The 22,327-nt window shown below is 40.1% G+C and overlaps 1 pseudogene; it reads left to right on the top strand.

Moving 5' to 3' along the window:
* LOC140479462 (NAD(P) transhydrogenase, mitochondrial-like) overlaps positions 1-22,327 on the top strand; it is a 184,778-nt pseudogene that overhangs the window by 11,279 nt on the left and 151,172 nt on the right.

Raw genomic sequence — 22,327 nt, 5'->3', positions numbered from 1 at the left:
TTAAAAGGCATTTGGACAAATACATGGATAGGAAAGAGAAATATGGGTTAGTGTTGATGGACATTTTGGTCGATATGGACCAGTTTGGGCAAAAGGACCCACATGCTGTCGGTCTGTATGACCTAGTGACTCTAAGACCCCCTCAATCGCTGAAAGTTAAAAACTAAAAATCCTCGTTCTATGGGAGCTTGAACCCCATCCATTCAGGCTGCTTCTATTGTTCCATCTTTTAAAAAAAACACCAGGAGGTCTCACAAACTGTTTACTGTTTTAACTATGAAAAGATTGCCTGATAGCATTTCTGCTGCAGTGCGATAGTTGCGTTCTTGTGCAACCCCTTCCTATACGAGAATTGCACAAAACAAAAAAGTTGAAGTGTTGGTGATGCAATTGCACTATAGTCAACACATGTTTTAAAAGTTTGCATCTTAGAAACAGTTCCCCTATTTATCAATCACATTACAGCGAATTTGCGTTGACAAAACCCGCACTATAGCAGAACAACCTGTACTAATAAATCCAGTCGGGAATTCTGGAAAAACTTTTCCCAGGAAGTGGAATTCATTTTCAGAGCAAATAATTACAGCAAATAGACTAAATGTAACTAAGAAAAATGGCAACGAAGCACACAAGACAAAGGAATCAAAATTGATGTTGATAAGTTAAATAAAATGGTGTGAAAGGAGGTTTGTGTGAAGCACAAATCCTATTGTAGACCCATTGGGCTGAATGGCCTCTTGGTGCTATAGGTTCTTTGTCATCTAATGTAAATTGTCTAATTATTTAAATGAAAATGGTATTTGCTGAAGTGTTCGGGTAAACATATTATTGTCATTAAAGGGGATACCATATTAGGTTTTCAAAATATTTTGATATATTTTCATATTAATCTTTAAGTATAAACTACAGTGTGTTTTGTACAGTTGATCTATCTGTATAGTCAATAATCTATCTTAGGAAAGAACAATGAAGCAATATAACAAGCCATTTGTAAGCTAATTATATCTCATTACATTGAACATGCAGCACAGAAACAGATCCAGCCAGTCTGCACTGATTCATTCTTCATTCTTCACATGGCTGTTCTCCCACTCCATCTATCTCAGTTCAGTCATCAGTATATCTTTTTACTTCTCTTTCGTCTCATATGTGCATCTAGAGAATTCACTTCAATCACTTCCTGTAACAGCAAAATTCACTTCCTACTCTGTCTTTGAGCAAAGGAATGTCTCTGATTTCCATTGATTAGTTAATTATCTGGTATTGTTTATGCAGCATGTAATAACTGGCTCAAAGGTAGAAGACAGAGGGTGGTGGGGGAGGGTTGTTTTTCAGACTGGAAGCCTGTGACCAGTGGAGTGCCACAGGGATCGGTGCTGGGCCCTCTACTTTTTGTCATTTAACCAAATGATTTGGATGTGAGAATGAGAGGTACAGTTAGTAAGTTTGCAGATGACACCAAAATTGGAGGTGTAGTGGATATCGAAGAGGGTTACCTCAGATTGCAACAGGATCTGGACCAGATGCGCCAATGGGCTGAGAAGTGGCAGATGGAGTTTAATTCAGGTAAATGTGAGGTGCTGCATTTTGGGAAAGCAAGTCTTAGCAGGACATATACAGTTAATGGTAAGGTCCATGGGAGTGTTGCTGAACAAAGAGACCTTGGAGTGCAGGTTCATAGCTCCTTGAAAGTGGAGTTGCAGGTAGATAGGATAGTGAAGAAGGCAATTGGTATGCTTTCCTTTATTGGTCATAGTATTGAGTACAGGAGTTGGGAGGTCATGTTGCGGCTGTACAGGACATTGGTTGGGCCACTGTTGGAATATTGCATGCAATTCTTGTGTCCTTCCTATCGGAAAGATGTTGTGAAACTTGAAAGGGTTCAGAAAAGATTTACAAGGATGTTGCCAGGGTTGGAGGATCTGAGCTACAGGGAGAGGCTGAACAGGCTGGGGCTGTTTTCCCCGGAGCATCGGAGGCTGAGAGATGACCTTATAGAGGTTTACAAAATTATGAGGGGCATGGGTAGGATAAATAGGCAAAGTCTTTTCCCTGAGGTCAGGGAGTCCAGAGGGCATAAGTTTAGAATGAGAGTGGAAAGATATAAAAGAGACCTAAGGGGCAACGTTTTCAGGCAGAGGGTGATATGTGTATGGAATGAGCTGCCAGAGGAAGTGGTGGAGGCTAGTACAATTGCAACATTCAAGAGGCATTTGGATGGGTATATGAATAGGAAGAGTTTGGAGGGATATGGGCCGGGTGTTGGCAGGTGGGACTAGATTGGGTTGGGATATCTGGATGGCGTGGACAGGTTGGACCGAAGGGTCTGTTTCCATGCTGTACATCTCTATGACTCTATGACTCTAATAGAGAGAGCAAAATGATCCCTCGTTCGACTGAGCAGATCTAAGCTCTGCAATCCTGCCACATATAATCATGAATGATGGTGGACAATAACTAAATAGAGCAGGAGTTTTGCACAAGTTTTCCACAAGTTTCGCCATCCTCAGTAATCATTACAAAAGACAAGCATGAAGCATTTACCTTCAGACAGAAGTGCTGAACAGATGACCTCCTTCTAAGGCCCCAAGGTCACAAATACTAATTCAGTTTACTCCACGTGGTATCATTCAATGGCTAAAGTCACTCGATACTACAAAGGTTATGGGCCCTGAGACCATTCCAGCAATGGTACTCAAGACATGCTCCAGATTTAACTGTGCCCCTAGCTAAGCCACTGTTACAACACTGGCATCTATCAACAATGAGAAATTGCACAGGGTATGTCCTGTTCACAAAAACAAGGACAAATACAAGCACGCCAATTACTGTATCATCAGTCTCCCCTTGATCATTACAACTTGGGTCCAAAGGTGGTCAAATGAGCTGAACTCCAGAGGTGAGATTAGCTGCCCTTGGCATCAAGGCAGCATTTGACATGTGAGGCATTGAGGAGTCCTAATGAAACTGAAGTCAGTGTGGATCAAAGAAAAAAATCTCCACTGACTGGAGTTTTACCGAGCACAAATAAAACTGGTTGTCACTGATGGAGTCAGATCATCCAGTGAATTTGTTAGAATTTGATATAATGTCATTTATGAATAACAGTGTTAGCCAGCACTGATCTTGGTGCAGCCCTACTCTCTGCCTTTCTCCACTCAGACTGACTACTCTTTGCTCCTACTCTGTTTGTGATTTCTAGCCAAGTTTCCATCAATCCACCATTTTGTGTTCTGAGTTCAAAAGTCCTCATGATTAAAGCTATGATGCTAAAAGTGAACAAAGATATTTTAAATTATGGCTATTTCTTAATATGCTGACTCTATCCTATAATTTGTACAGAGTTCAAGTTATTTGTCACACATTTTCAATACTGATTATGTACAGGTTCAGGTTGAAAGTTTGAATTAATTTGAAAGTCATCTAAGGCTCCACCTTGTCCATATAAATATTGTAAGCAGCTTCTGAGAGCTAGGGATCAATAAGCAAATTAGAATGAATTTTCAAAAATGTCATTTTCTCAAATTCATACTGCACATGGCTTTCCTCCTATTCCATCTACCTCAGGTCAGCCATCAGTATGAAGTCGCAATGTCTGAATTACTAGTCCAGGAAAATTAACATTACATCACCATATCCAAATAAATGATAGTAAAATTATAAATATACAGTTGTTATCAATCACTTACACATTTACAGCAAATCAGGGAATCCTATATTTTTAAATGTTTTTCAGAGGATGTGGGCATCATTAACTAGACTGGCACTCATTGTCCATCTCTAGTTGTCTTGGAGAAAATGGTGCTTAAAAATGTGTTGCTGGAAAAGCGCAGCAGGTCAGGCAGCATCCAAGGAGCAGGAGGATCGATGTTTCGGGCATAAGCCCTTTGATGCTGCCTGACCTGCTGTGCTTTTCCAGCAACACATTTTTAAGCTCTGATCTCCAGCATCTGCAGTCCTCACTTTCTCCTTGGAGAAAATGGTGGTGAGCTAACGTATTGAACTGCTGCAGTTCATATGGTGTAATTATATCTGTAGTGCTATTAGGGAAATACCACCAGCATTTTAACCCAGAGGCAATGATACATTTCCAAGACAAGATGGTGTGTGACTTGGAGCAGAAATTGTGGCTGGTGGTGTTTCCATGGATCTACTGCTCTCATCCTTCTAGATGGTAGAGGTTGCTTGTTTGGAATTTGCTGTTGAAGGAGCCTTTGAGAATTTCTGCAGTGCATCTTATAGTTGGCATTTATGCTTCCACTGTGTAAAACTGGAGGGATTGAATTTTGAAGGCAGTGGATATGATGCCAATCAAGCTTCATATTGAATGAAATTAAAATTCTTGGCTTTTCTTGGAGCTCCAGACAAGTAACATTATGCTATCACACTCCTGACTTGCGGATGGTGAACAAATTTGGGAAGGTGAGTTAGGAGCTGCAGAATTCTAAACCTCTGACCTAAACTTGTAGGCACTGTATTTATATTGTGGTCCAGTTCAGTTTCTGGTCGATGGTAACCCCCAGGATGTTGGTAAAAGGAGATTCAATGATAATAATGACATTGAATGTTAAACACTCTGGATAAATTCTTTCTTGTTGGAGATGGTCATTGCTTGGCACTAATGAGGTGCAAATATTACTTGTCCCTTGTCAGCTCAAACCTGGATATTGTCCAGCTCTTGTTGCATTTGAACACAGACCGCTTTGGTATCTGAATTGTGAATGGTGCTGAACATAATGTAATCATTGGTGAACATTCCCACTTCTGACCTTATGATGGAGGGAAGGTCATTGATGAAGCAGCTGAAGATGGTTGTGCCTAGGTCACTACCCTGAGGAACTCTTGCAGAGATATCCTGGAGCTGAGCTGACTGACCAACAGCCATGACCATCTTCCGATGACTCCAACCCAGTAGAGAGTTTCTCCCTCATCCCATTGACTCCAGTTTTACAGGGCTTGCTCTTTCAAGTCAAAAGCTGTCACTCCAACCTCAACTCTGGAGTTCAGATCTTTTATGTTCTAATGCAGCTTCGTTTGTGAATGTTGGGATAATTGATTCTGTAGTTCAGTATTTGGTCTGTATGTGCTGATTTCCTGTAGGTACTGGTTTGAGGTTCCCTATTGGCGGTTCGCTCTACATCTTGGAATTAAATCCAGGAATGGCAGTTTGTTGTGTTTTCCTTCTCTTTAGTGAATGTGATGCCAGTAAAGGGGATTATTGATGGTCTTGAAGGTTCTCTCTAGTTTGTTTCGTTTAGTGATGACAAAGATGTCATCCACGTTGCAGACCTAAAGTTTGGGTTGGATGATTGACAGAGCTGTTTGTTCAAGTCTCTGCATTACTGTCTCTCATAAGAACCCTGATGTCAGAGATCTGATGGGTGTTCTGTTGTTTTGTCTGTAGGTTTTGTTGTTGGATGTGGTGAATGGTAAGGCATAGGTCCACTAGCTTGATGATAGTTGTCTTTGCTGATGAAGTTGGTAGTGTCTGGTGTATGTGTCTTTGGTTCTTCTAATAGTGTAGTCAGTGTTTCTGAGACAAATCTCCAAATTCACTCATGCTGAGTTAAGATTAATCTCGTAAACCTAGTTAAATCATCTGGTCTTTAAAATCTGTTAATTTTTCTTCTTATTAAATTTGTTGTGAAGACAAGAAGACCTGTGCTGAAACTATTTTTGTGGTAGTCTCTATGTCTTGAATAATTTTGAAAACTTGCTTCATTTTGAGTATGTACCTTCATTGGTGAGAACACTTAATTTTCAGTCTGTGATTCCGCTTGCCACATGTATTTTGTGCATTTATGTTTTGGAAAATTTGGTTCCAGGACATAAAGAGTTAGACCTTGTTTGTTGAAGTGAACTTTCCAGTAAGCAGATAAGAATAGATCCATTTTGATATGATTACCAAGAGTACTTAGTACTAGTTTGGTTAATGCTAATACTCAAAAGAAAACCTTAATCCATGACCTCCACAGATGATTTATGAATTTCTCTTAGAACGTGGCTGTAAAAGGTGGTTGATAATAGGTGCTTTAACCTGAATAAAAAAAGATAAGTACAACTGCTGAGGTCAATTAAATTCTTAAAAAAATGGAATGTGCTTCCTTAATTAAGAATTATTTTGTAGTGTAAAGCACCTTTTCCCCCACTTTTCAGTTCCTAAGAGTTGAGGGAGTTCATTAAAGTTGTCTCTGTGAGAAAGACAATGCAGAACTCCAAAAGGATATTGACAGACTGGTGGAATGGGTGGATAGGTGACAGATGAGGTCAATGCAGGGAAGTGTGAGGTGATGCAGTTTGATTGGAAGAACCTTGAAAGGCAATATAATTAGGGGATACAATTCTAAAGGGGAGGCAGGAGCAGAGAGACCTGGATGTATATGTGCACAGATCATTGAAGGTGTAAGTGCAAACTGGAGAGAGCAGTTCATAAAGCATACAATGTTCTTGCCTTTATTAGTAGGGATATAGAGTACAAGAGCAAGGAGGCAATGATGAACATGTACAAGATATTTGTTAGATCAGCTGGAGTATTGAGTACAGTTATGGAATCCACATTGTAGGAAAGACTTGAATACATTGGAGAGAGTGCGGAAGCGACTTACAGGGATGGTTCTAGGCATGAGAAACATCAATTATGAAGATAGATTGGGACAGTTCTTCTTGGAGAGAAGAAAGTTGAGAGGAGATTTGATCGAGACTTTCAAATCATTAGCGACTGGAAAGACAAGGAGAAGCTTTTCCCACTTGGAAAAGAATAAACTAAGGTCATAGATTTAAAGTGATGTGCAAGTGAAAACCATTTTCACACAGTGAGTAGGGTCTGGAGTGCATTGCCTGGAAATGTGTGGAGGCAGATTCAGTTGAGGCACTTGAGAGCATTGGATGATTATTTGGAGAGAAATAATGTGCAAGGGTATGGAAAAAAGGCAGGAGATTAGCACAAGGTAATGGAATTGATGTACATGTGAGAAGCCAAAATGACTGCTTCTGTGCCATAACAGCTCAAATTGTCTAAATGCACATAATCTTCTTTATTTTGGATTTTTGAGCCACAGTCTTTTTTAAAAATTAATTTTAGCTTTGTTTGCAGTGGTGACATTTTATAGTAAAGTGTTTACATTTTTCAAATGGTGGAACTATTTTATGAGAAACAATATGAATCGGCTTGAACCCATGCCTTAGTTAGCTAGAATGTGGGGAGAAGACATGCACCTGGGATGTAACTTTTTAATCAGTTATGTAAATTGATTAAAAAGACCAAAATTCAGTCTTGCTTTATTTGTTGTGTGGTTTAATTTGTTGCAATAGTTAATGGGTGGAATGTTGATTTGTGATGGTAGGAATTCCCTAATAACAGATGGCTGTAGGAGTCCTGAAAGAGATCTTCCAGAACGAGAAGCGAGTGACTTTGACTCCGGGCGGTGTTCAGGCTCTGGTGAAGCAAGGAGTTAATGTTGTGGTAGAATCTGGTGCTGGTGAAGCATCTAAATTCTCAGATGACCAATACAGAGGAGCTGGTGCCAAAATTATGAGGATGAAGGAGGCCCTCGGTTCAGACCTTGTTGTCAAGGTAAGACTTATTTTTTCACTTTTAAACTATTATATCTTTTTCTGTTTCCACACCATGCACTCAAGTCACTAAGCTATGGTTTTATTTTTCTTTAGCAACAAATATTGTGTTTCCAGATCTATTTTGGAGAATACAGTGCATTCTCTGCTTAACATGAGAGACTTGTCTCTTCATATTAATGGAAACATACATTTCGGATGGAGAGAACCAATTTTTATACATGGTCTGCAAATAGAATCAGTGAAGAATTTTACCTCAGGATTGTTCAAACTACTCATTTAATTTTACTCAGAATTGGCTAATTGCTTTCTAACCTTCAATAAAATGACAATCTATTAATGATTATCTTGAGAAAAGCTCCTTTGATGCAAGTTACTTCCCTCAGTCTCAAGGACACAGTCAGTGTTGTAGGGAATTACAGACTGGTTAGCCTGACATCAGTAACAGGAAAATTGCTCGAGTCTATTATAAAAGATCTAGTGGCAGAGTTCATGGTAAACAGTAACAGGATTGGACAGAGTTAGTATGGATTTATGAAAGGGGTATTATTTTGACAAATCTTCTGGAATGTTTTGAGAATGTAACTCGGAGAGTTGATCGGGGGAGTGAATGTGATTTATTTGGATTTGCAGAAGGTGTTTGATAAGGTCCACATAATACATTAGAATGTAAAATTATAGTTCATAGGATTGCCTTTAGTCTACTGACATGCAGACAAGAAACCAAGAGTCAGAATAATCCAGGCTTTTTCTGAGTGGCAGCCAGAGACTAGTGGGTAAAGCAGGCAACAGTGCATAGAGCCCAGCTATTCGCATGATATATTAATAATTTAGATGTGGGAAATTTGCAAATGACAGAGAGTTAGGTGGTGTGACGAGAATGCAAAGCTACGTCAGTGTGATTTGGACAAGTTGAGTGAGTGGACAATGTGTAGCAGATGAAGTATAATGTGGATAATTGTGAGGTTATTGTCTTTGGTAGATAAATGGTGATAGATTTGGAAAGGGGGAGGTGCAGCAAGACCTGGGTGTCCTTGTAAGCCTGTCACTGACAGTAAACAGGCAGGTGGAGCAGGCAGTGAAGAAGGCAAATGGTATGTTGACCTTCATTGTGAGAAGATTTGAGTACAGGAGTGGGGATGCCTTGCTGTAACTGTACAGCACCTTAGTGCGCAGTTTTGGTCTGCTTGTCTGAGGAAGGATGTTCTGGCTATGGATGCAGTGCAACATCAATTTACCCAACTGATTCCTGGGAGGCAGGACTGACGTATTAAGAGAGTCAGTTAAGACTAGGTTCACTGGAGTTCAGAAGAATGAGGAGCGATCTTGTAGGAAGCTATAAACTTTTAACTGGACTGGGCAGGGTAAACGTAGGCAAGATGTTCTTGATGACCAGGGTGTCCAGAACCATGGGTCACAGTCTAAGGATATAGGGTGGGCCATTTAGGACTGAGGGGAGGAAATACTTCGTCACCTGAGAGTGGTGACCCTATGGAATTCTCTGCAACAGAAAGTGGGTATGGAATTAAACCCAGGTGGTTTTCCATAAGGAAGAAAGGGAAATCTTGCATCATTTCATCTGGACAATTGATTCATATCTCCAAAATGATTATTCCTTAAGAGTAGCTCACTTCTTGCCCTATATCAATGAATAGATAGAATAATGCTCAAAACAAAACGGGGGCCCTTATTTATGTTTGTGAAGCCTTCTTTCCTTTCTCCCTGTCTCCATGTACAACCACCCCCTATCCAACACAAGATCAGGTCGCAAACTCTGCTAACACTGTCTAGGTCTGTGCATGTAATAAGATTGTAGGAACAGGAGTAGGCCATTCAGCCCATTGAACCTAGTCCACCATTTAATATTGTCATTACTGATTGAACACTTCAATACCTGTTACCTGTGCTATCCCCATAACCCTTTATACCATTAATAATCAAACATTTATCGATCTCCACTTCGAATATGTTCAAAGACTAAGCTTTCCTGAGACAAAGATACCAATACCACACACACAATTGGAAGTATGATCTGACCAAGCTCTATACAGTTGAAACGAGGCTTCATGACTGTTGCACTATTAAAATTAAAACTAGCAATCCATTTGCGTTGCTAGTGGTTTGCCACGTCTGCATGTTAGCTTTCAGAGATTTACTGATAGGACACCTAAGTCACTTTGCACATCTATACTTTCTAACCTCACAACACTTAAGACATATTCTGCATATTTGTTCTTTCTACCCAAGTGGATAACCCCTCATTTTACCACATTGTATTCCATCTACCATGTTCTTGCTTAATCACTAAGCCTGTTCAAATTCTGTTCAAACATTTTACATCTTTCTCACAATATACATTCTTGCTTTGCTTTGTATTGAATGCAAATTTGGAAATATTACATTTGGTTTCCACATCCAAATCACGATATATATTGTGAACGCGGGGACCCAAGCACAGATCCTTGTGGTACCCCACTAACCACTGCCTGATATTTTGAGAATGATCCATTTATTCATATTCTCTGTTTTCTGTCTGTTAGCTAATTCTTAGTCAAAACTAGTCCATGACCTATCCTATATGCTTTAATTTCGCTAGCCAAGATTCCTATTGGGCACATTATCCGGGAAATCCAAACTACTACATCCATCAGCTCTGCTTTATCAATTTGGTTAGTCTCATCCTCTAAAAACTCCAACAGGTTTGTCAAACATGAGTCTCCATTCACAAGTTCATGCTGACTCTACCAAATTTGATAGCTTTTATACATATGTCCATTTATTGTGTTTCTTCTGATAGATTGTATTGTTTTTCCTCCTAATGATTTGAGGCTGATGGGTCTGTTCCTTTTCTTTTTCCTAGTTCCTATCTTAAATAATAGAGTTACATTGCAAGCTTCCAGTCTGCAGGATTCATTCTAGAATCTGTGGGGTTTGGAAGATGATCACGTATTTCTACGGCCATATCTGTCAGTACACTGTGATGTACACCATCAGGTCCCAAGCATTTATCCACTTTCTCTTATTCAACCTTCTTACTAATTTTGTTTAATTCCTCATGCTCCTTAATCAGTTGGGTCTCTAATTCTATGAATTTTTTTTTGTATATTTGTCACAGAAAACAGACAGAAAGTAATCATTTAGCTTCTCTGCCATTCTTTCTGCTCATTATAAACTCTCCTGACACTGCTTTTAATGAAATCCTTTTCATCTCAGCCAAACATTTCCTTTTTATGCATCTGCACAAGCCTTTAGTCCATTTTTATGTGATCGCTAGATTGCATTTGTATTCTATTCTTCCTTTTCTTCTCAATTTCTTAGTTCTCCATTGCTGCATTCTAAACAAAAACCCCAATATTCAGAATTATTATGATTTCTGGCCACTTTATATGCCTTTATTTTTGGTTTTGTACAGTCCATGACTTCATTTGTGAGCCATAGTTTACTGATTTTTGGAGTTGTTCCATTTTGAGAGAATGTATAGTTGCTATAAGACCTAGAATATTTCAGTAAAGACTGTCTATTGCCGATGCAGAGTCACGCCTTTCCCAACTTTCCCAACCCGACTCAGCAAACTTTTGCCTTCATAAATGCTTTCATAATTCCCCTTATTCAAATTTAACACCTGTGTTTCAGATTAGACCATAAAATAAAGAAGCAGAAGTAGACCATTCAGCCCATTGAGTCTCCTGTACTCTTCCCTCAGATCTGGTAATCCTCAACTCTCCTTCCCTGCCCTTTCCCCATAACCCTTCATTCCCTTAAAGATTGAAAATCTGACCATCCCTGTCTTGAACATACTTAATGACCCAGCCTCAACAGCACTCTGTGGTAAATAAATCCATAGATTCACTACTTTCTGCGAGAAGAAATTCCTCCCCATCTCTGTCTTTGCGGCCCTCGTTCTGAGATGATGCCCTCTGGTCTGAGACTCTCTCTCAAGGAGAAACAACCTTTCTGCATTTATCCTGTCAATTCCCAAAGAATCTGATTTTTTTTAAAAATGATGCGATGTAAGTGTTGCTGTCCAGGTCAGCATTAATTGCCCATCCCTAATTACCCAGAGGATGTTTAAGAGTCAACCATATTGCTGTGGGTCTGGAGTTACATATAGGCCAGACCAGGTAAGGATGGCAGTTTCCTTCCCAAGGGGCATCAGTGGGTTTTTTGCCAACAATCAGCCTATTCCTGATGAAGGGCTTTTGCCTGAAACGTCGATTTTCCTGCTCCTCGGATGCTGCCTGACCTGCTGTGCTTTTCCAGCACAACTGTGATCTAAACAATGGTTTCATGATCATCATTACAATCTAAATTACAGCTTTATTTAGTCGAATTCAAATTCCACCATCTTCCATGGCAGAATTTTAATTGGGTCCCTAGAACATTACCTGGGTCTTTGAATTAACAATTAGCAATAATACCACTAGGGCCTCCCCATTTAAGATAATCTTAATTCTTTATAATATGTTTGCCTCTTATTCTTCTATATTCCAATGAGTACAAGCCCAATCTACTTATATCTACTCAATATCTTATAAAACAATCCCTTCTTTGGACTGCCTCCAATCCCGGAATACATTTTCTCAGCTTAGTGGTCCAGAATTGTTCAAAGTATTCCACTTGTATTCTGACTTGTGCCTTGTATAGTTCAAGCAATATGTATAGTTCAAGCAATATCTCCCTACTTTTATACTCCATTCTCTTTGAAAGAAAGGCAAACATTCAATTTGCCTCCCTTATCATCCGCTGAACTTGGATGCTAACTTTCTGCGACTCATGGATGAGAATCCCAAATCCCTTTGTGCTGCAGCTTTCTGCAGCCATTCTCCATTTAAATAATATTCCCCTTTTCTTCCTGCTGAAGTGCATAACCTCACATTTCTCCATTTGCCACTCACTCGACCTGTCTATATCCTCTACAGACTTTTTGTGTCATCCTCATCACTTGTCTTCTCACCTATTTTTGTGACATCCACAAGTACAGTCACTTCACTCATCCAAGTCATGAATATACATTGTAAATAATTATGGACCCAGCTATGATCGCTGTGCCAGTCCACCAGTTACAGGTTGCCAGCCTAAAAATATCCTCCTTACCCCAATACTCTATCTTCTGTTAGTTAGCCAATCAGCTTCCAAACATCATGGTCATACATCCCTAAAGGTTATTTTACAGAAACTTTATTAATTTAGCCCTTTGTCATTACACAAGACTAGCTCCAAAATAGTCTGTCCTCCAGTTGGCTCTTTAACACGCTACTCTAGAAAACCATCCCTAAAACTTTCTGGAAACCAAACCTCCACAGTTTTAGTACTGAATTTGTTTCCCCCAGTCTATATGGAGTTTGGCGTCACCCATGACAACACGTTTCTGTCATTTCCTGATTTATACTATGCCCCTTGCTGTTTTTAGTTTCTCCCATTGTTCCACACACTGTTCTTCCATTCCGAGATCTTCCCTTAATGATGTACTAATCCCATCCCTTATTTTCAGCACAACTTCACTTCCTTTTCCTTCTTTTCTGTCCTTCCTAAATGTTGGATATCCTTAAATATTCAGTTCCCAGTCCTGATCACCAATGAGCCACACCTCAGTGATGTTACCCTCATGTACCTTTATTTCGGTCATGTTGTGAATGATCTGTGCACTCAGGTAGAGTTCCCTTTTCATTGCTTATTTTGGCATCATTCTGCATTCAAGGTGTAACTGATGCTTGGCTTTATTTTCCTTGTCATCTAATCTTTCTGTTACCAGTTTAATTCCTTTCCAATTTGGGTCACCCCTCAGGCTTCCATTCCCATGAAAAGGTAGTTTGAACCCACTTCAACAGCAAATCCCGCTTGTGAGGATGTCAGTTCCTGCCTTATTAAGGTGTAACCCTTGCCATTTGTACAGTTCTCACCTCCCACTGTCGCAATGCCTCTGAATGTACCCATTCTCCAGCCACATGTTTAATAGATCTGTCCTCCTGTTCTTGTGCTCACCAGCTTGTGGGAGTAATCTTCAGGTTCCTGCACTTGAAGTCTTTTCTTAACACTCTAAAATCTTCCTTCAAGACCAAATCTCTGTTCTGAACTATGTCATTGAATCATGACTTCTGATTGATTCTCCTCACTAGAAGGATGCCTTGTTGCTGCTCTGTGACCGCAGGGAGTCTTCTGTATTCACATTTCATGCCACAGAAACATCTGTCTGATCTCCTGATGGGAGGTGCCACTGTTGAACTGGAGTGGACCAGGTCAGAAGTCACATGACACCAGGTTATAGTCCAACAGGTTTATTTCAAATCACAAGCTTTCTGAGCGCTGCTCCTTCATCAGGTGAAATGAAGAGAAGCACACAGGCACAGAACATACTGATAAAGAGATCAAACATTGTACAAATGGTGTGAGTGGAGTGTTGACAGGCTGAATAACAAGTAATTAATAGTGTCAGACAGTCTGAGTAAAGTGTCAACACCTGAATAGCAAGCGAAGGGATGACCTATGATCTGATTAATTGAGGCAGAGAGATAATTACAAAATAATGAAATAAAATGGCACTGGAGACAAACCAAATGGTTGAAATAACATGATAGGTTTAAGAGTCACATGCCAAGGGTCTAATCAAATTAGTGAGTAATCCAAAACTGTACAAACTAATTAAGGTAGAGAGATCACAGCAAGGTATCAAAGTACGACAGTAAAGATGTTACAGATACAGATACACAGCAGTATGGTGAGGTTACATGTAGGGCAACAGGCAGCCAAGATCACAGTTGAAGCCGTCCTCATGCGAATAATGCTTGGTTATCAGTTTTTGCTTGGCAATTCTGTGTTGTTGTTTATCTCAAAGTCTTTCTTGGAGGACAGTCACCTGAAGATCTAAGGCCAAATGTCCTTGACCATTGAAGTATTCCCCAACTGAGAGGGAACATTCCTGTCAAGGTGATTGTTGCACAGTGTCCATTCAGCCCTGATGCTAGAATTTCCTATCACTATCAGAGTCATTTGATCAATGTGCTCAGTATCTTTGGGAGATGTGAAGGAACAGAACTGGTCATGGGGTATTTCTTAAAATAATGTTCCTCTGTTGGATAATACAGTAAAGGCTGACTGCTTGTAAGTTGTTAAGTATGTAAATTGTTCATGGAAAGAAAAGTGTTGCAATTCCATTATATTTTAATAAAATCTTTCTTTCAGGTTCGGGCTCCAACCTTCACAGTGCATTGGGCATTCATGAGGCTGACCTTCTAAAAGATGCAGTAACTCTGGTCAGCTTCATCTACCCAACTCAGAACCAAGAGCTGCTTGATAAACTCTCTCTGCGAAAGGCCATAGTGCTAGCAATGGACCAAGTTCCCCGAGTTACAATAGCCCAAGGGTATAATGCTCTTAGTTCAATGGCCAATATTTCAGGGTAAGAAACATAATTGTTTTTGACTGGTGCATGGAAAGTATTGCTTAGGACTTGTGATGATTCAAGAATTTTGAGATGAATGTTCTACCTTAAATTTCCAAGATTTCTAATATTTTCTGTACTTAATTTTCCAATACTTTTGCAATGCTCCCTTGACTTCTTTTTGTTGAATAGTTAATTAGCTTTTCTGAAATAAGATCAGTTTGAATCCTTTGTAACTCTTGTAATGGAAAATTAACAAATTCACCATTTACTGTGAAATCTGAAATGCTTTTCTAAATTTAAAACTTTTCTGACACTTTGCAACTTTGCTGAAGACTGCAGTCGAGGAACAGCTTGTCTCTGCAGAACTTTGTAAACATTCAAATTGGCCTTGTGAGCAGTCGATTTCAGATTTGAGCTAAGGAAAACATAAGAATAGTATGTCCACAACAAGGAAATGAAAAAAAATAACAACTCAAGTCTTCCCAATCTTTGTCCTTGAGAGCATGATAAGAATGGTATAAGAAGAGTATCTGAATTATGCTCAAGTGCCCTTACACAAGGCATTTTTGCCAAGTGTATTGGTCCCCCTGCATGCAGAGGTTAAAATATAATAAAGTTATTTTTCTTTGCTCTTGCTAATAGTTGAGTCGAGTCAATTTAATTTCCATGACACTCTTTACATAGTTGTTCATGTTTACAAGTGCCATCTAAACTAGTGTAACCTTCTCACTCTTTTTATCATCCTGATCTACAGCAAGGATGTTGTACCTTTCCTCATTGCTCTTTTCTCCTATTTCCATCGAGGGCTGAAGGGCCTTTACTGCGCTGTAGTGTCCTATGTATAGGAACAGTAACTGACGAAAGGCTATACTTTAGTATCATATGGACGGACTCCTATGATAGAGCACATTATGTAGTAGCTGTGATATTGGATTGGTTGTCCTGGTAACCCAAAGAATTCACATATCATTGTGGCACTCCAACAGCTTGTACATACAAGTAATTGTGGAAATTAAAAAAAAGTTTAAAAAGTGGATATGAGGCTATCAGATCTAGAAACCCAACTAGTTCACTGTTGGCCATTATGCCCAGCCTAATCTATATTAGGCCCCAGTCCTGCATCAACATTGTTGGCTTTTAACTGCCCACTGAAGTGGTCTGGGAAGACATTCAGTTGTATTAAACAACCAAATAACATTATCAGAGTGTCTTCAACACACGCAGTGCAGTACCCAAAACAATGGCCCGTTATTTAAGCTATTCAGGTTGGGTCATAAAAGCCAGGGACATCTGTACCTCAAGAATAAATATTACAAAATATATTTATTGACTCCTTTCTTCTAAGGAATTACAAAGACATTTGTTCTGGGAATGCTCCAGATTTAATGTAAAAACATGAAAGGATCCTGAAAGTAGAACACAGATTTGTTTCTGTAATTCCATCTGGCAGCACTTTCTGGCTGATTTCCAGTGAATAAGGTGAAATGAGTTGGATCTTAGGAGCTCCTGTTCTCAACAACTCTCAAGTTATATTGATTTTATTCTGATTCCCTGCTGTCATCTGGACAAAATGTTAAGGGTAAATTCATAATTTGAGAGATCATCTGTTGTGGATGGGCTTTACTTTTGATCAGGTAAACCCAACACTATCCCAAGGAGATATATTAAAATGTCAGAAATAGAATACTGGAGTTTTGTAAATCTTTGATACACAAAAGGTTGTGGAGGATTAGCTGAGTCCCTTCTGAAATTATGTTGCTCTCATTTAAAGGTGGCTATAATAACGTAGTTGAGTATAATAACATAGTTGAGTGTTAGGGTTTGTGGACAGTGACAGATAATGTAGTGTCCTGTGTGAAAAAGCACTTTCATTATCATGTGCCTGGAATAGAAATTCGGTGATTTGAATTGACTTACTATTCTATGTGACATGTAGAATATTTGAAGGAGAAATTCAGGTGTCTGTTTTTCCAGCAGAGTTTGAAATACATCTGATCACATCAGGAATTGGGCAATTTCTCGGTGTCCCAGCAGCCACTTAAACCATGCGTATATAAATTAGGGTTTCAAGTGTGCTTTAGGACAGATCTTATCCTAAATTGCTACATAGAGGCACATCTGCTCCCCATGGGATTCTCCAATGGCCGCGGTAGCGAGATGGAGTGAGATGAATCCTCTTATCATGGGTGAGCTGCTTCTGGAGATGAAACAGGTTTTGGCAGCTTGCCCAACTGATTGAGGTACAATTTGAGGCCTAATCTTCACCAAGCTTTGGCTTCCCCATTGGGACACGTGTTCACTGTAGGCTAAGCATGCAAAAATTAGCTGTGATCAGTTTTTACTGCCTCACAGCCAATTCAGAATCAATTGATTATCTCTCTCTTTCTGTCTCTGGCAGGTATAAAGCTGTAGTGTTGGCTGCAAATCACTTTGGATGTTTCTTCACAGGCCAAATCACAGCTGCTGGCAAGGTTCCCCCTGCAAAGGTAAGATTGGCAGAACTTGAGAGATAAAAGTGCAGCTGTTTGCATTGCATCATTATACAGGTGCTCGGTGCTGATTCCTTCACTAAAATTCTTTTATTGTCAGCTTACTCAGCGCTGTGACTAATTTTGAAATCAAACTGATCAAGTGAGAAGAATGACACGCTAGTTGCTTTTTTTAAAGAAAATGTCCAAATTGTTTGCTTGCATGCAAACTTAAAGAGAGGGTCTTGTGTGAAACTTTTCTGTTTATTGTAAAATAGTCAATGAGTAACACAAGGCCTGCTTCACAATAACTGGATTGAGCTCAATCTGAGTATCTTCAACTTGATTTTAATGTTAACTCTTTAGTGGGTATGAAGGCAGTGAAGATACATGGCTACCATCCTGCGCATGCTGCAATTTCACACATAAGGGGCTGAGTGTCATTGGGCAGCCCACCCACCCATGGCTCTTACTGGCCAATTAAAATGGGAGGTAGGGAGAGTGTGGGCATTAGCATTGTTTGTAACAACACTGGGCTGGTAATCCAGAACCGGGCGAAAGTGAGGACAGTAGATGCTGGAGATCAGAGTCACGAGTGTGGTGCTCCAAAAGCACAGCAGGTCAGGCAGCATCCGAGAAACAGGAGAATCGCTGTTTGGGGCAAAACATCTTCATCAGGAACCTGATTCTTGATGAAGGGCTTTTGCCTGAAACATTGATTCTACTGCTCCTCAGATGATACCTACCTGCTGTGCTTTTGCAGCGTCACACTCGTGACTCTGATCTCCAGCATCTACCGTCCTCACTTTCGCCTGGTCTGGATTACCAGACCCCAGGCCTACATTCTGCAGACAGTGGGTTTAAGTCCTATCTGGCAAGTGGTGGAATTGAATTCAGTAAGATCTGGAGTAAAGAGCTCACCTAATGGTGACCATGCCAGTTGTCCTAAGAACACATGTGGTTCACTAATACTCTTTAACCTGACCTGGTCTGGTCTGTACATGTGACTTGAAACCTGCAGCAATGTGGTTGATCATTAAGTTGCTCTGGGATGAGCATTAAATTGTGAGCAATGCCCAAATCGCATGAAAGAATAAAGAAAAATCTCACTTCTGCTGGGATTTAACCATCGAGTCCTACTCTAAGTGTCCAGTCCCAGTCGCTTTGTGTGTGTGGGCTGATAGGGGAGGGGGCTTGATAACCTCTATTCCAAGGTGTGACCCTCTCATTGATTCTCCCTGGAGCTTGCTGCTGATGCTGCCTATGAAGCCCTCAGGCCCTGGGGAGAATCCATCCACTGCTTTAGCTTCCTGAAGACATCACTGCTCTGCTGACATGCAGTGCAGAGTTTTGGTAATGGAGAGCTGGCAATCAGTTAAGGGCTCTGCCTTTCTCTCCTTTTATCTCAAACTTTGTTCCCTTTTCTCTGCCACTACCTCTGCTCAGTTTTTGACCCCCTTTCTCATCCTCTTCCCTTTTCTCTCTCTCCTTGTTTTCGTCCATTTTCAGTGCCCTCTCCAATCGACTCCTTTCAGTTAAATATCAACTCTGAGAATGTTTGTGTTGGAATAAAAAACTTGTAAATATAGCAAATCTTTTTTTGTCTTGACATGTTTAATGTTAATTTTGAAATAAGGATGTGCAGCACTGGTGTATTTTCTGTTTGGCGTAGGTCCTTATTATTGGTGGTGGTGTTGCTGGGCTTTCTGCAGCAGGTTGTGCAAAATCAATGGGAGCTATTGTGAGAGGATTTGACACAAAGTAGTTTGAATTTCCTTCAGGTGGCTGAAATACCATTCCTTACTTTTAACAACACTTTCAGATGCATGAAGTACTGTGCCTGACCCATGCCTTGTTCAAATTCAACATCAAATTCATGCTGCAACCTCCATTTAAAAGATTGAGCATTCCATTTATTGTTTCTGAATTCACCCACTTCTAGTCAAGTGAGGCTTGGTAAAGCTTGCTATCGTCCAGTCCTGGTCTGGTGATAGATGGCTAAGCAAGTTATCAAGCATTTGTGTTGAAATCAGCATATTTGCACTTGGGAGGTATGTTGTTGTGGGTTATATTTGAGAGTGATTATGGAAGTTTTGTTGAAGTCAAGATCATTCATATCAGAAGTGGTTGCGTGAATTACTGGTTGGAAAGACATTAAGAATGGAAGGCTAGAGGACAGTAGCCAGGTATTAATTTCAGAAAGGCAGTTAGAAGGTGTAGCTTTGGAAACTATGAAGGAAGCAAAAAATGTAAAACTGAATATCAGTTGGAAATTGACCAGGGGCTTAACTTTCACCTTCTCCAGCTGCAGGAGCTGATCACCCACACACTTTTCATTCTTTTCATCTCAAGAGATGTGGGTGTAAATTTACTGCCTTTTGTTTACAGAAAGAATAGTGCATTAATGGTAGAAGAAGCAATGATGGTCACAACTGAAGGTGTTTATCAACACAGAAAAGGGTGGCACGGTAGCTCAGTGGTTAGTACAGCTGCCTGTCAGAGCCAGGGACCTGGGTTCGATTCCTGCCTCGGTGACTGTCTGTATGGAGTTTGCTCATTCTCCCCATGTCTGTGTGGGTTTCCTCCCATAATCCAAAAATGTGCAGACCAGGTGAATTGGCCGTGCTAAATTGCCCATTGTGTTAGGTGCGTTATTCAGAAGTAAATCAGGAAGGGGAATGGGTATAGGTAGGTTACTCTTCGGAGGGTCATGTTGGACATGTTGGACCGAAGGGCCTGTTTCCACACTGTAGGAAATCTAATCTAAAATGCTGCAGGTACAAACAGTATAATAAAAGAGGAGCATCAAGAATTTGTTGATAGTATGAAAGGTTGCGAATAATGAGGGAAGACAACAAACAATGTTTGTTGATTTTGACTTTGATCCATGGAGTGTTTGTGCAGCATATGAGGGGATAGCAGAATGAGGGTTATTGATCTGAGAGATGGGAATGTAGCCATTGGGCAGAAATATATCCCAGAAGTTTTGAGAGAAAATTGTTTCCGTAAATATGTTATTGTTGGTGATGTTTGTGATTAACAGTGTACAAAAGGCTGACCTGATGATGGTGCATTAAGCAGATTGAACTGATTTAATGTGAATAATATTGTGTTTTATTTCACTGCACATTGTACAGATAGAGACAGACCTTGTAAATATTGCCTTTCTGCTGCTGCTCAATTCTGGCTTTCGCTCTAAACTTCATCTGGATGATGGAAAATCCTGGGACTTGGAAAAGCTTCATAACTTTGAAGCCCATATGCACATTGACTGATGTCCTTTCCAAATACTCCCAATTTTACCAGAAAGGTGTGTTCACAGCCCCAAATCTCTTGCGCTGTTTCTGCCTAGTTCCGCATGTCACCTCGTGGCACCCAGATCTACCACATCACTGGCTTGCTCAACCACTTCACTCTTCCCAAAGTCTTGCTTAACCGTTCATTACTTCTCCTAACCAGACTTTGGGATGATTGAAGTTATTGTCTTTGATCCCATCACAAAAACTGTTGCCTAGTTATTGACTCCAGCCTCTCCTTGGCAACTGTCTGAGGCTGAACCAGTCCAATCATATTATTGGCATCATATTTGACCCTGAGATCCCCTATTGACTATAGATGACCTGCTCCGTTCCTAAAACCATTTCATTCTACCTCAATCAGATGATCTGTCTCAGCCCATGCCTAACTAGCTGTTGCTGAAACCTTCATCCATGACTTTGGTACCTTTAACCTTGACTGTGCTAATGAGCCTCTCATGCCACACATGTTTTACCCAACATAGACTTGAGGTCATCTAAAACTTTACTGCATCTTGACAAACTTTTACTATGTCTCATTAAATGAACACCCCCTGAACTCTATAACCTAGATTTGCTTTCAGTTTGTCAATACTTAAACCTTAACATTACTTCATTATTTTCAAACTCTTTCTCTGTTTTCTCCATCCTGATCTGTCAAGTACTTAAACTTCTACAGATCAGGATTCTTGAAGATCTCCAAGTTTAATTGACCTACCATTGGCTGCTCATTCTTCAGTTACTTATGTCCCTAAACTGTGGGATTATCTTCCTAAATCTCTGCCCCTCTCCAATTTACATTTCTCCTCTAAGACACTCTTCAGAACCTACCTCTGAGTAAACATTGACTCTTCTGTGCTAATATCCTCTTCCATAACTTCATGTCAAATTCTGTTATTGTGGTTAAGGTACTATATAAACGCAAGTCCTCGTGGCCTCTCTGACCTACTAAAAGTCTCAAAACAATTTAATGGTGTAATGTGCCTTACCAGCCAGCAGATGGCACTCATTATTAATGTTACCTTTTGATTCTTTTCTTCATTGGAGTTATCATTTTACTTGAGTTTCTTTTTATTGTTCATCATTTTTGCTGATGTGAAAAAATAATTTTGGGATGCAAGAAATATAAATTGGAGCTTTTTTGTATAATTTATCATTTCAGTTAAAATTTTCAGTCACACTGTACTCTGGTTATTCACAGAAAATATATTCCTTATTTTCTGCATCCACTGTTACAGGGGATAGACAAAACACGCTTATGACTGTTTCCATAACTAGCTGTTCCTGGGACAGTTTGCAAACCTGTAGCTTGAGGGCCAGCACATCATGTCAAATGGGCAGCATTGTTGTTCAGTGGTTAACACTGTTGCCTCACAGCTCCAGGGACCTGGGTTTGAATCCAGTCTCAAGTGACTGTCTGTGTCGAGTTAGCACATTCTCCCCGTTTTTGTGTGGGTTTCTTCTGGGGGCTCTGGTCTCCTCCCACAGTTATAAAGATGTTCAGGTTAAGTAGATTGGGAAATGTAGAGTTACAGGGATGGGATGGGTCTGGGTGGGTGCTGCTCAGGGAGTTGGTGTGGACTTGATAGTTCAAATGTCCTGTTTCCCCA

This window comes from Chiloscyllium punctatum, chromosome 1, assembly GCF_047496795.1.
Source record: "Chiloscyllium punctatum isolate Juve2018m chromosome 1, sChiPun1.3, whole genome shotgun sequence".
In the NCBI taxonomy this organism is placed as follows: Eukaryota; Metazoa; Chordata; class Chondrichthyes; order Orectolobiformes; family Hemiscylliidae; genus Chiloscyllium; species Chiloscyllium punctatum.
The sequence above is the reverse complement of the archived record's forward strand: the minus strand, read 5'-3'. Positions and strand labels throughout refer to the sequence as shown.